Genomic DNA, 11,733 nt, shown 5'->3' with positions numbered 1-11,733 from the left:
ATGATGCTCACCACCCAGAACATGCTCTCTTCTTACTACCATCAGAGAGAAGGTACAGGAGCCTGAAGACACTCTCAGCATTTTAGGAATAGGTTCTTCCCCCTCCGTCATCAGATTTCTGAACAGACAATGAACCAATCCATGAACGCTCTTTTGGCACGACTTATTTTATTTAATTTTTTGTATATTTCTTATAACTTGTATTTTTAATGTACTGCACTGTACTACAAGTCAATAAAATTCATGACACATGTCAGCGATATTAATTAGAATCAGGTTTATTATCATCGGCATGTGATGTGAAATTTGTTTACGCAGCAGTAGTTCAATGCAATACATAATGTAGTAGAGAGAGAGGAAAGAAAATAATAAGTAATTACATACATTGAATATTTTTAAAATGTGCAAAAAGAGAAATACTGGATTTAAACAAAACAAAGTAAGGGAGTATCCAAAGATCCAATGACCTTTTAAAAATCAGATGACAGAGGGGAAGAAGCTGTCCCTGAATCACTGAGTGTGTGCCTTCAGGCTTCTGTACCTCCTACCTCATGGTAACAGAGAGAAAAGGGCATGCCCTGGGTGCTGGTGTTCCTTTATAATGGACACTGCCTTTCTGAGACACAGCTCCTTCAAGATGTCCTGGGTACTTTGTAGGCTAGTGCCCAAGATGGAGCTGACTAGATTTACAACCCTCTGTAGCTTCTTTCAGTCCTGTGTAGTAGCACCCCCACCCCACCCTACCCATACCAGACAGTGATGCAGCCTGTCAGAATGCTCTCCACAATACAACTATAGAAGTTTTTGAGTGTACTTGTTGACATGCCAAATCTCTTCAAGCTCCTAATAAAATATAGCTGCTGTCTTGCCTCCTTTATAACTACATTGATATGTTGGGACCAGATTAGATCCTCAGACATCTTGACGCCCAGGAACTTGAAGCTGCTGACTCTTTCCACTTCTGGTCCCTCTGAGGATTGGTATGTGTTTCTTCGTCTTGCCCTTAAGTCCACAATCAGCTCTTTTGTCTTACTGACATTGAGTGCCAGGTTGTTCCTGCGGCACCACTCCATTAATTGGCATATCTCACTCCTATACGCCCTTCTACCAACAATGATTGTATCATCAGCAAATTTATAGATGGTATTTGAGCTATGCCTAGCCACACAGTCATGTGTATACGGAGAGTAGAGCAGTGGGCTAAGCACACACCCCTGAGGTGCGCTAGCATTGATAGTCAATAAGGACGATATGTTATCACCAATCCAGATTGGTTTTCTGGTTAGGAAGTCAAGGATCCAATTGCAGAGGGAGATACAGAGGCCCCGGTTCTATTATTCCTGAATCTAAATTCTGATAACCTTGGTGGTATGGTAGCAAAATGCTTTACGGTACCAGCAGTCTGGGTACAATTTCTGCTACTGACTGTAAGGCTGTACTGGCTGCACATTCTCCCTGACACTGAGTTCCCTCTGAGTGCTTCACTTTCCTCCCACAGTCCAGGTTAATTGGTAAATTGTCCTGTGATTAGGCTCAGATTAAATCGGGATTTCTGAGCGGCGTGGCTGGAAGGGCCTATTCCACACTGTATCTCAATAAATAACAAAAAAAATAGAATCTATGGGTGGTTGACCTCCTGTGTGCTAGCTGACACCCTCTTTCTTGCTCGAATGTGTGTGGTGGGTTTAGAAGATGATGCTGGGATGGGCTAAGTGAGAATTGTGGATGCTATAGACATGGTGTGCTGTTGCAGATAGGAATGAATTTTTAAGGTGGTAGATAGGATGCCCATTGAACAGCCCCTGAGATTTTTCGAACTGTTGGAGTCAACACCCATTCAGGCATGTGAGGAGTTTTCTATCTCGCTGCTGTGTATCCTTTGGAGTGGTTAATAGGTTTCACAAAGATACTCTGCCTATAACGTGCTCTAATAGCTGCAGTTCTCTGTCATTAGTATGATTTTGTTGTGTGAAGGGGGTCCTTTGATCTTGCTGCCATTTGTGTGATTTTTTGCATCAGGGTGTGTTCGATCATTGTACGATTCATTTTTTTTTAATATGAGAGGTGTTTGTTCTTGTTACCATTTGTGTGATTTGCTCTTTTAAGAATGGGGAGGGTTGAAGCTCTTATTGTTGTTTGCGTGATTTGATTATTTTTTTGTGTGGGTTGGAGGTGATTTTTTCTTTGGCTCCATGGTTTTCTTTGTTTCATGGCTGTCTAGAGAAGATGAATCTCAGAGTTATAACACATATGTACTGTGATAATAAATGTACTTTCAACCTCGATTTTTATATGGATGGTCGAACAGTATTTCTGGTCACTGGTGGGGATTCAGTAATGGTAATACTGCTGAATGTAAAGACAGAATGTGTCTGTGTCACTACTTGTCATTTTTCAATCCAAACCTGAATGTCTGATCTTGCTCATTGCAGATGTATACTGCTTCATTTAGTAGTGTGTTAGAACTGGCACTGAACCACGTGCAACCATTGTGGACTTCTGCAAGATGGAAGAAAGGCCATTAAGGAATCAGCTGCCGATAATTTGACCAAATTTGATATCCTGGGCAACTTGTATAAAGATGACCTACAAATGAGATGATTGACTTCAAACAACTACAACTATCTTCCTTTTATGTAAAGTATTATTCTTTTTTTCCATTGTCCATTTATTTCAGATCCTTGACACCATTCTTGCCTGACCTCTGGAATTTTGCTTGTTTGGATTAACACTGTGATGAAATCTGGAGTTGAACAAGTCCTAAACTTGCATTTTTGAGCAGATTGTGGAGTTATTTATTTTTCTTTGCAGTGTTGATGGGGTGTCCAGGGAGGGGTAGCACCTCCTGGTGAAGAGGCTTCTCGCATCCATTTTCAGGGAGTGCACTCAGCTTTGGTCCCTACCAGACACTCAGCTCACCTGTGGCTCTAGTTACCTGCTTGTGTGTGACAACGGCCATAACCAAGTATGCCAAGTATGCTGGACTAAACCAGGTGAAGGTAGCAGCAGCATCTTACCCCAGTGAGCTAGGGACGTTCCTGTTCTAGCATGCTAAGTGGCTCTGAAAGACTGGGTGAGTGAGATCCAATGGCCAGGAAAGCTGTACTGCAACGTGCATGGACAGCGAAGGGCAAGACAAGGCACAGAAGATGTCATAGTCATCCACTGCAATGAAGAAAGACCCTAGCTTGTGCCATCTGCCCGTACCACTGGGCCAAGTCTTCTGAGATTGAGAGAGTGGAACTGCCCCAGTGCAACGGCTTCTCCACTTTTTTAAAAACTCTCCTGCACAGATTTCCTGTCCTTGTTGGACGCGATGGACAACAATCACCATTACTGTTGATGACCGTGTGATCACCTTGGTGATTAAGGGTATGCTGATTGGACAATTTTGCCAAGAACAATCATGGTCATGGATAGAGAAAAGAATAAGAACAAGAGTATGGGGGGGGGGGTCTTCCCCACAGGCAAAGACAGCTGATCGCCCACATCATAAACATGGCACATTTCTCTGACTTTATTTGTAAACAAAGCATATGGGTAATTTTCCACATTGTGTCAGGGATACAATATGTTAAAATTTTATACCACGACACTTGGTTTCAGGAGAATATTTTCATGCTGAAGGATGCTGTTTGTTCCCTACCCTCTGCTGTATTTCTCAGCATTTCCTGATGGTCTGAATCTAGTTTGTGTCATGTGACTGTGGGTTCTAATAAAAGCTGGCCTATTATTCATATTTTTATCATTTATGAAAATATTTAGTTTCAGATGTACCATGACCAAGTGGTAAGTTGTCATCAAATTAAATCAACAAATTTAGTGATGTAGAACAGTGAGAAGACCAGATGTGTTGAGCATATTTAGATCAGTAAAGTCCATACCAACTAAAGTCAGTGGGGAGTTCAGAGTAGGGACACAGACGTGGAGTGGAAGGCAGGGGTGTGTGTGTGTGTGTTACATAGCAGGCAAAATTGGCAGAATAGTACATAAAAGGCATGTGATTTTTGTCAGTATTTTTCCCTGTGCTGAATATTGCAATACACATGGATGTTCTGGACCAATTCACAAGAAAACAAGTTTTATCTGTTATACATTTTATTTAGTTGGTCCATCAGCTGTGATCAGTTTTGAAGGGGACCTTTCCTTAGTCTTGTTGATGACAGAATTTCATTCAACTTTCGATGGATATTCACTATCTGGGCCAAAGGGTCTCTCCTTGCTTTTTTGCCAAGCTCAACTTTCTAACAAAACAGCTGAAACTTCTAGCAATCATATAAGATGAACATCCAACCAATATTCTTTGTTTAGCTTGCAAATGTAAGCTAGCCTTCAGTTCTTGGGTGGGGGTGGGGTGGGGTGTGGTTTGATGTCTTTGAATGGCTTCCAGGGTTTTCCTTGTTTCGTGGCTGTCTGCGGAGAAGATGAATCTCCCAGTTGTATATTACATATATACTTCGATAATAAATGTGCTTTGAATCTTTTGAAACATAATATAGATGACAAGTAATAATCAGCCTGAAGTGAAAAAGGGCAGCTTTGCAAAAAAATAATTGTCTATAGAGAAGGCTGGGGGCCCTTCACACCTGAGCTAACTGCTCAGGAGCCCCAGTGTAAAGCAATGGGGTTGTTTAATTGAGTTTGTTCTAAAGCAGACAATGTGAGCAAGTTATTTAGATCACAGAAGCTTGCACACCAGATTGATACTATCAAATAGCTAATATGTTAATAGTTGGAAGGTTTGTATGTTCAAGGGGTCAGATTCACAGCATTACTTGTGGGTATCTGGGAATCTTGATTTCCCCAGAAGTTTTTATACCACCTGTGTGAAAAGGTATCTGAAAAGAAATATCATGTATGTGTGAAGTTGGCAGAAAAACTGCATAAATGTATAGAGCAGGCAGGCTTATTAGGAATGGCTAAAGAACATCAAGAATGTCAGAAATATGGAGATCTAGAATCCATTCCTCTGCCTTTGATTTCTATGATAGATGATTTGTTTGTCTGTGACTCAGTGAAATGTCTTTTTAACTTGTTGGAATTATAATTTGGAAATCTTTTTTAAAATAGAAAATCTGAGTTTTAAATATGTTTTGAGAAAGTTGCCTAGATTGAAATATGTATCACTGAAAATGAATGAACTGTGTTTAAACGAGCTTGCTAGCTGGAAGTATCTCCTCCTTGGTAGGGAGGGAGGATCTACTGCTCACATGTGGGTATTGGCAGATAAACTCATTGTGCAGGATAAACAGGGAAGTGAGCTACCTTTTGAAGAACAGGAGGTTACAGTATAACTTTAGTGAGAGTACCTGTAGCTATCTATATTGGATAGGGCTTAAAGACCTCGTTTGAGTTCACTGTTAGCAAATCCATTACCATTACAACTTCACAGATGATTGACAAGGACACCCTTTGTGGTTGCTTGACTGTGTCCTTGTGTTAGAGAGAGGACAGTAGCCTCACATCCACAGGGGAAAAAAAATCAAGTCTAACAACGTCACCTTGGCGAATGCTAGAATTCAGAAAAAGGTTAGAGAAGCTAACTACTGTCTCCATTTAATTATTTGTCCCAAGTATCTCCACTTCTGTCTGGTATTTTAAGCAGACTGTTAAATGGTTGAATTATTTGGGTGTATATTTTGTATATAAGGAAAAATGGCTCCCCTCCCTCCCACTGACTGAGAAATGGGAATGGCCAGGGTTTTGGCACCTAGCAGTCCTGAAGTACTTTGACAGAGCTGGATTGCTCAATAGCAGGGCCTGCCTACTAATTTGAAAAGGCTGGGAGATGGCAACTCGCAACAAGCAGATGGAAGATGGGTCTCACAAGGGGAATGTTGTCAGATTGTGATCCGTTCAGTAATCAGTCTACTGCATCTCTCCAGCCACATTTTGACCATCATTGGTAAGTGTCCTACCAACTTTATTAGCAGGTGCCTGGTTGCGTACAGCTAAGACCAAACTGAGACTTTGTTAGACGGCATGAAAGGCCATTCAAACCAATTCATTCATGTCAACCAAGTTGCCTATCAGAGTGGGTCCCAGTTACTCGTGTTTGGCCTGTATCTCTCTAAACTAGAGGTTCCCAACGTGGTATTCATGGATACCCTTGGTTAATAGTAGAGGTCCATGGCATGAAAAAGGTTGGGATCCTCTGCTGTAAACTATTTCTCTCCGTGTACCTGTCCAATTGTCTTTTAAATGTTGTAATTGTAATATTGCCTGACTACAATCTTATGAAGAACACTGCTAAGACATAGGAACAGTATAGGCCATTCAGCCCACTGAGTCTGCTTTGTCATTCAATCGTGGCTGATCTATTTCCCTCTCAACCCCATTCTCCTGCCTTCTCCCCATAACCTTTGGTACCCTTACTAATCACGAAGCTATCAACTTCCACTTTAAATGTATCTAATAGCTTTGCCTCCACAGCCAACCGTAGCAATGAATTCCATAGAGTCACCATCCTTTGGTTTAAGAATTTCCTCCTCATCACTGTCCTTTTCTAAGGCTGTGCACACTTGAACTGCATGCAAAGCTTGTAATGACAATTCGTACAATAATGTGAAATGTATTGCTTATTCAGCACAGGAAATAGAAATCCTGTGTATATGATTGGTTATGCTTTTCCCATTTCACAAGTTATGTTTTTAATGTTACCATGGAATGTATAAAGATGTGAAAAAGAATGTATTTTATTGCAAGACACGTGAATTCAATTTTGCAGAATTGGTTTTTTACCCTCATCATTCACACTTACACTGGATTGACACTGCAGAAAGTCAGATTAGGGATGATAGGAAAACAAACAGAGGTGGAGAGATTACAATAATTCTTTGTTGGCTGTGATGATTGAGGGAATCAAATACATGATATTGTGTTTGAAGTGCCACAAAGATCAATTCTTGGCCCATTGCTGTTCTCACTCCACATGCCCTGTTAAGAAAATTACTTCAAAGCACAAAGTGAATTACCGCAGCTAAGAAGACGTTACACAACTGTAGTTGTTGTCAGATGACCATGACCCTCTGAACCTCTGGTCCGATGTCTTACTGGCATTACAGAATGGATGAGTTCAAATCTCCTTGAACTAAGTAAGGAAAAAAGGTGTAATTTTGGTTATCACATTGCAAAGAGTTCAATTTCTTATAACCTCTCAAGATGCAGAAAAATTGATACATTTGTATTTAGACAGATCAGACTACTGTAGTTAACTCTTTCCAGGACTACCTAAGAAAGATTTAAATTGGCTACAGCCTGTTCAAAATACAACAGCAAAAGTCTTAACCAAAAAGAGAGTCTGAACATATTTCACTGACCCTGGCATCATTACTCTGGCTGCTTGTGTCCTTTTTAAAATCAATGTTAAAATTGTATACAAGACTCTGAATAATCTAGCTCCTCCATATATTTTGGAGTGTCTATCATCTTGCGTTCCTAAATGAAATCTTAGATCCATGAATATAGTTTGCTTAGTGTCCGACAGCCAAGCATATAAAAACTAGTAATGTGACCTTTTGTTCTTGTGCACTGAAAATCTGGAATATTCTACCAACTGAGATATGCCAGGCTTGTATTATGAATTGTTTCAAAACACTTCTAAGAACATTTTTAATTTGGCCGCCTTAAAAGATTACTTAATGCCTGTTGATATTGTTTACATTCATATAATTTGATATATTCATTTAAATTTTATTTTATAATGTTTTTGGTCTTGCTTTTTATGACTGTAAAGATAAGTCAATAATATAATCTATGGAAAGCATTTTGAGGCTGCATCTTGATGGTATAAAAGATGCTATATAAATTTATTATAACTTTCTGGCCTTCCCTGTGATCAGGTGAAGAAATCAATTCAATCAGTTGTAACATCTAATGACCTTTCCTGATTGCGGTTAAGAGATTTTACTTCCAGGGTAAAAACCATCTGGCACCCAACTTTCATACTCCCTTCCTGACCTGAGCAAACATGGCTTGGGTACCTTTCTCTCTTCAATCTGATGCCTGTGTTAGCTATTGAAACAATATTTAACAGGTTACAAAGGGAATTAGCATTTAAGAAAGTTGCTGGGGATGCAACTTGGACACAAGTTGATTTTGGATTGAAATTGGGGATATTACAACTTTAGGACATCCTACTCATGAAGGGATCATTTTTGTGCTTGATTCCCTTAGCTATGAACAGCAGTATTCTGTTATGCTGCTACTGCAAGTAATTAGGAAAGCTATCATTTACAAGCTGAGTTCTGCATGAGGAAACCAGATCCCCCGAAGTCTCTCTTCTCCAGCTTGTACAGACTCTTGATCATTTCAAGGAGTTGAGGAGTGTTTCAGTTTTGACTAATTTCTGGAATTAAAGGCCATCAACTGCCTCTACCATACAACCTCCCAGGCCTGTTAGTTTGCATATAATCAGCTGCTATTCCAACAAGTAAACTACATTGCATCTTGTGGGAATCCCAGTGAGGTGGACTGCATTACCTGTTAGCATTTGATCTAGCAACCTTACTCCTACGTTGTCCAACGTTATTTTGCAGTGGACTGTGTATGAAACTGCTTGGCATTAATATAATTGATCAGTTCAGCCCCTATACTTGAAGCTGGCTTTAGAGTTATTAATTGTAGTGCATTCTGCGGAATGTGACATTTAGTCTGTGTTTTTTTTCCCTTAAAAAAAATTAAAATTTGGTACAATGCATGACCCTAAAATCCTGGGGGGGGGGGGGATATAATGAGATGATTCCCATTTTGGATGGGTGATGCAGTGATCGGATCTCATTTCCATGATAATGGCAAGCTGTGACTCGGTGGTAACAGCAACTAGGTGTATAAGATTCCTTAGTCTGATACTTTATTTTTTTAAAAAGGTAGGTGACTATCATTTTAACACTAGATTATTGATAATGATAATTTGGTTTCAATTATAAAAGTATGCTATTTTTCTGTCAAAGATATAAAGCAAAATAATTTGAGTATTTCAGGGGATACTAAACACAAAGTTTCTAATTTTGCCTTGCAGTTGAGGAGCCCATGAAATGTAATTAAAATCATTTGGCCAGCAGCTGATTTCTGGACATGATCCCCTCAGGATGACCTCTTCAAAAGATTATTAAGCATTTTCTTTTAATCTTATGGAATCTGGATGTTAATTAGCTGGGCATCTGGACTGGGAGCTGAGGCACATCTACAGCAGAATTTAATCAATAGAGACTTTACCTCGAGCAGCTGATCCTCCTGTGGTCAAAGTGAATATTTAATCAGGAAATGTGCTGCCTTGCCAGACCACGAGTGTCCAACTCAATCTGGACTGAAGTTTGGTTTTGTAATGATATCATAAACGAGTGAAGATCTAGGAGTCTCATGCTGATGTCTAAAGATAGCTTAATAAATGTGCCTGATAAGGATGTATGTGGATTGTCTGGAACACTAGGATAGTGGCAAATTATTTTCAACTTAGTTGATAATGTCTCGGATAGTTGGTATGAGAATTACTTAATCCACCATGAATAGTAGGGACGTACTCCAGAATTAAAATTTGGCAGCTTTTAGAAAATATGTTGAACAGTCTTGTGATTGATGGGGATGGAATGAGTCTGGTTCTCCAGTTTTCCCCCCTTCCATTCTCCGACTGCTCCTCCTGTTCGGAGCATTACTCCTCTCCTATTCTCAATCAGAATTGGGTGTCATATCACCAGCACATGTCATAAAATTTGTTGTCTTCATGGCAGCAGTAGGAGGGAAAATATTATTGTAACTATATATATTCAATAGTTAAATAAGTAGCACAAAATTAAAAATTTAAAAAAATGTAGCGAGGTAGCATTCATGGGTTCAATGGTCATTCAGAAATCACGGAACAAGCTGTTCCTGAAATGTTGAGTGTGTGCCTTTAGGCCTCTGTACTTCCTTTCTAATGCTAGCAATGAGAACAGGGGTGCATCCTGGGTGATGGATGCTGCCTTTTTTTGAGGTATTGCTCCTTGATGTTCTGGATACTATGGAGGCTAGTGCCCATGATGGAGGTGACTAAATTTAAAACTCTCTGCAGCTTACTTTGATGCTCTGCAGAGGCACACCCCACCCCCCATATCAGACAGTGATACTGCCAATTAGAAAGCTTTCCACAGAAATTATCTTCAGTTTCACAATTTTCCTCTTCTGCTCTGTTTGACTTGGTATTGTTTGTGATTTAAAAACAAAAATTCCTTGCTTCTATCATACTTCCAGCTGTGGATTTATGCATGAATATAGATTTTTTTTAAAACAAAACCTAGTGAAGTGCTCTAATGCAGTAACAAGGAATGTTTAATTTACAGAGCAAATGTTCATCAGAGGGGATATTAGACTTGAGCCAAGTCTGCTCCATTGGGTTGTACAATAAGTCCTTTGTCTTTGAACAAAAGTAGGGAAATTGTATTTGATTAATATTAATTTCCTAACCAAAACTCTCTAACATGCTCTGTTTATTATCTCATTGGTGCTTGTAGGAGCTTGCCACGTGCAAATTGACTGCTCTTGCCTTTTACAACTATAACCACAATATTTCAATAACCCTGCAGTGCATGAGCACATTGTGACGATTGCTTTATACACTTATGCCTTTCAGTTTTCTACCTCTGCTTGCACTGTACCAAACAAAGTTCGTTCTTGGCATTGTGGAAATGAAGAGGAAATGATTTTTTTCCTGAGTCTGCCTGTTTGTTTTTGGTTAAAGTTAAACTCTCCATGAGAATGCTGTTTATTTTGAGGAGAAAAATTGATGCTGACCAAAGATTTATGTGCAGGGAAGGATATAATGAGATGATTCCCAACTTGGATGGGTGATGCAGTGATCAGATCTCATTTCCATTATAATGGCAAGCTGTGACTTTGAGCATGAACCCATGCTCAAAGGCAGAAACAAACCAAACGTTCTGACTTGACAAGGAGGGATTGAGTGGGGGGGGGGGGGGGGGGACGACGACAAACTAATGGGAATCATTACAGATTAGGGAGCTGGAAAACCAGCAGAAATTGGGAAGATTTTTGTGGAGCTGACAAAATGAGTACGTAAGAGCTTTGATAGCTTTTCAGCTATTTTTGAGTGACCCTTTCAAAGTTACCAGTCTGTGTTTTATTTCGAACATAATTTTCAAAGTATATGTCATCATATACTACCTTAAGATTCATTTTCCTGTAGCTATTTACAGAAAAATTTACAGAAAAGCAGTAGGATTTATGAAAAACTATACATAGACTGATAAGGAATGTGCAAAAGAAGATAAATTTGTGCAAATAATAAAAAATAAGACTCAGAACATGAATTATAGAGTCTATAGGTTGTGGAGTTAGTTCAGCGTTGAGGTGAGTGAAGTTATCCACTTTGGTGCCGGAGCCTGATGGTTGTAGGGTAATAACTGTTCCTGAACCTGATGGCACAGGACTTGAGGCTTATGCTGTGACTCGTCAACAGAAAATGTTCCATCTTTTGGCATTTGAAAAGTTATTGAAATTCTATTAACTGCTCCATACTTTATGATTATGTTTCTACACCTGTAGAAACCACAGGTATGTATCTGCTGCAGTAACTCATTTTAGACTTCGCCAGAAGTAGCTGCCACAGTAATGTGATAGCACGAAGTTTGCCTTGTCTATCAAAACATCTGCTCCCACATGGTATCCGCACTTCAATAAAATGCTAATTACCTGATTCCATAGATTCCATTTGTGGTTGATGTGTGTAAATAATTTCTT

This window comes from Hypanus sabinus, chromosome 3 (assembly GCF_030144855.1).
Source record: "Hypanus sabinus isolate sHypSab1 chromosome 3, sHypSab1.hap1, whole genome shotgun sequence".
Classification (NCBI taxonomy): domain Eukaryota; kingdom Metazoa; phylum Chordata; class Chondrichthyes; order Myliobatiformes; family Dasyatidae; genus Hypanus; species Hypanus sabinus.
This window is presented reverse-complemented; position numbering follows the sequence as displayed.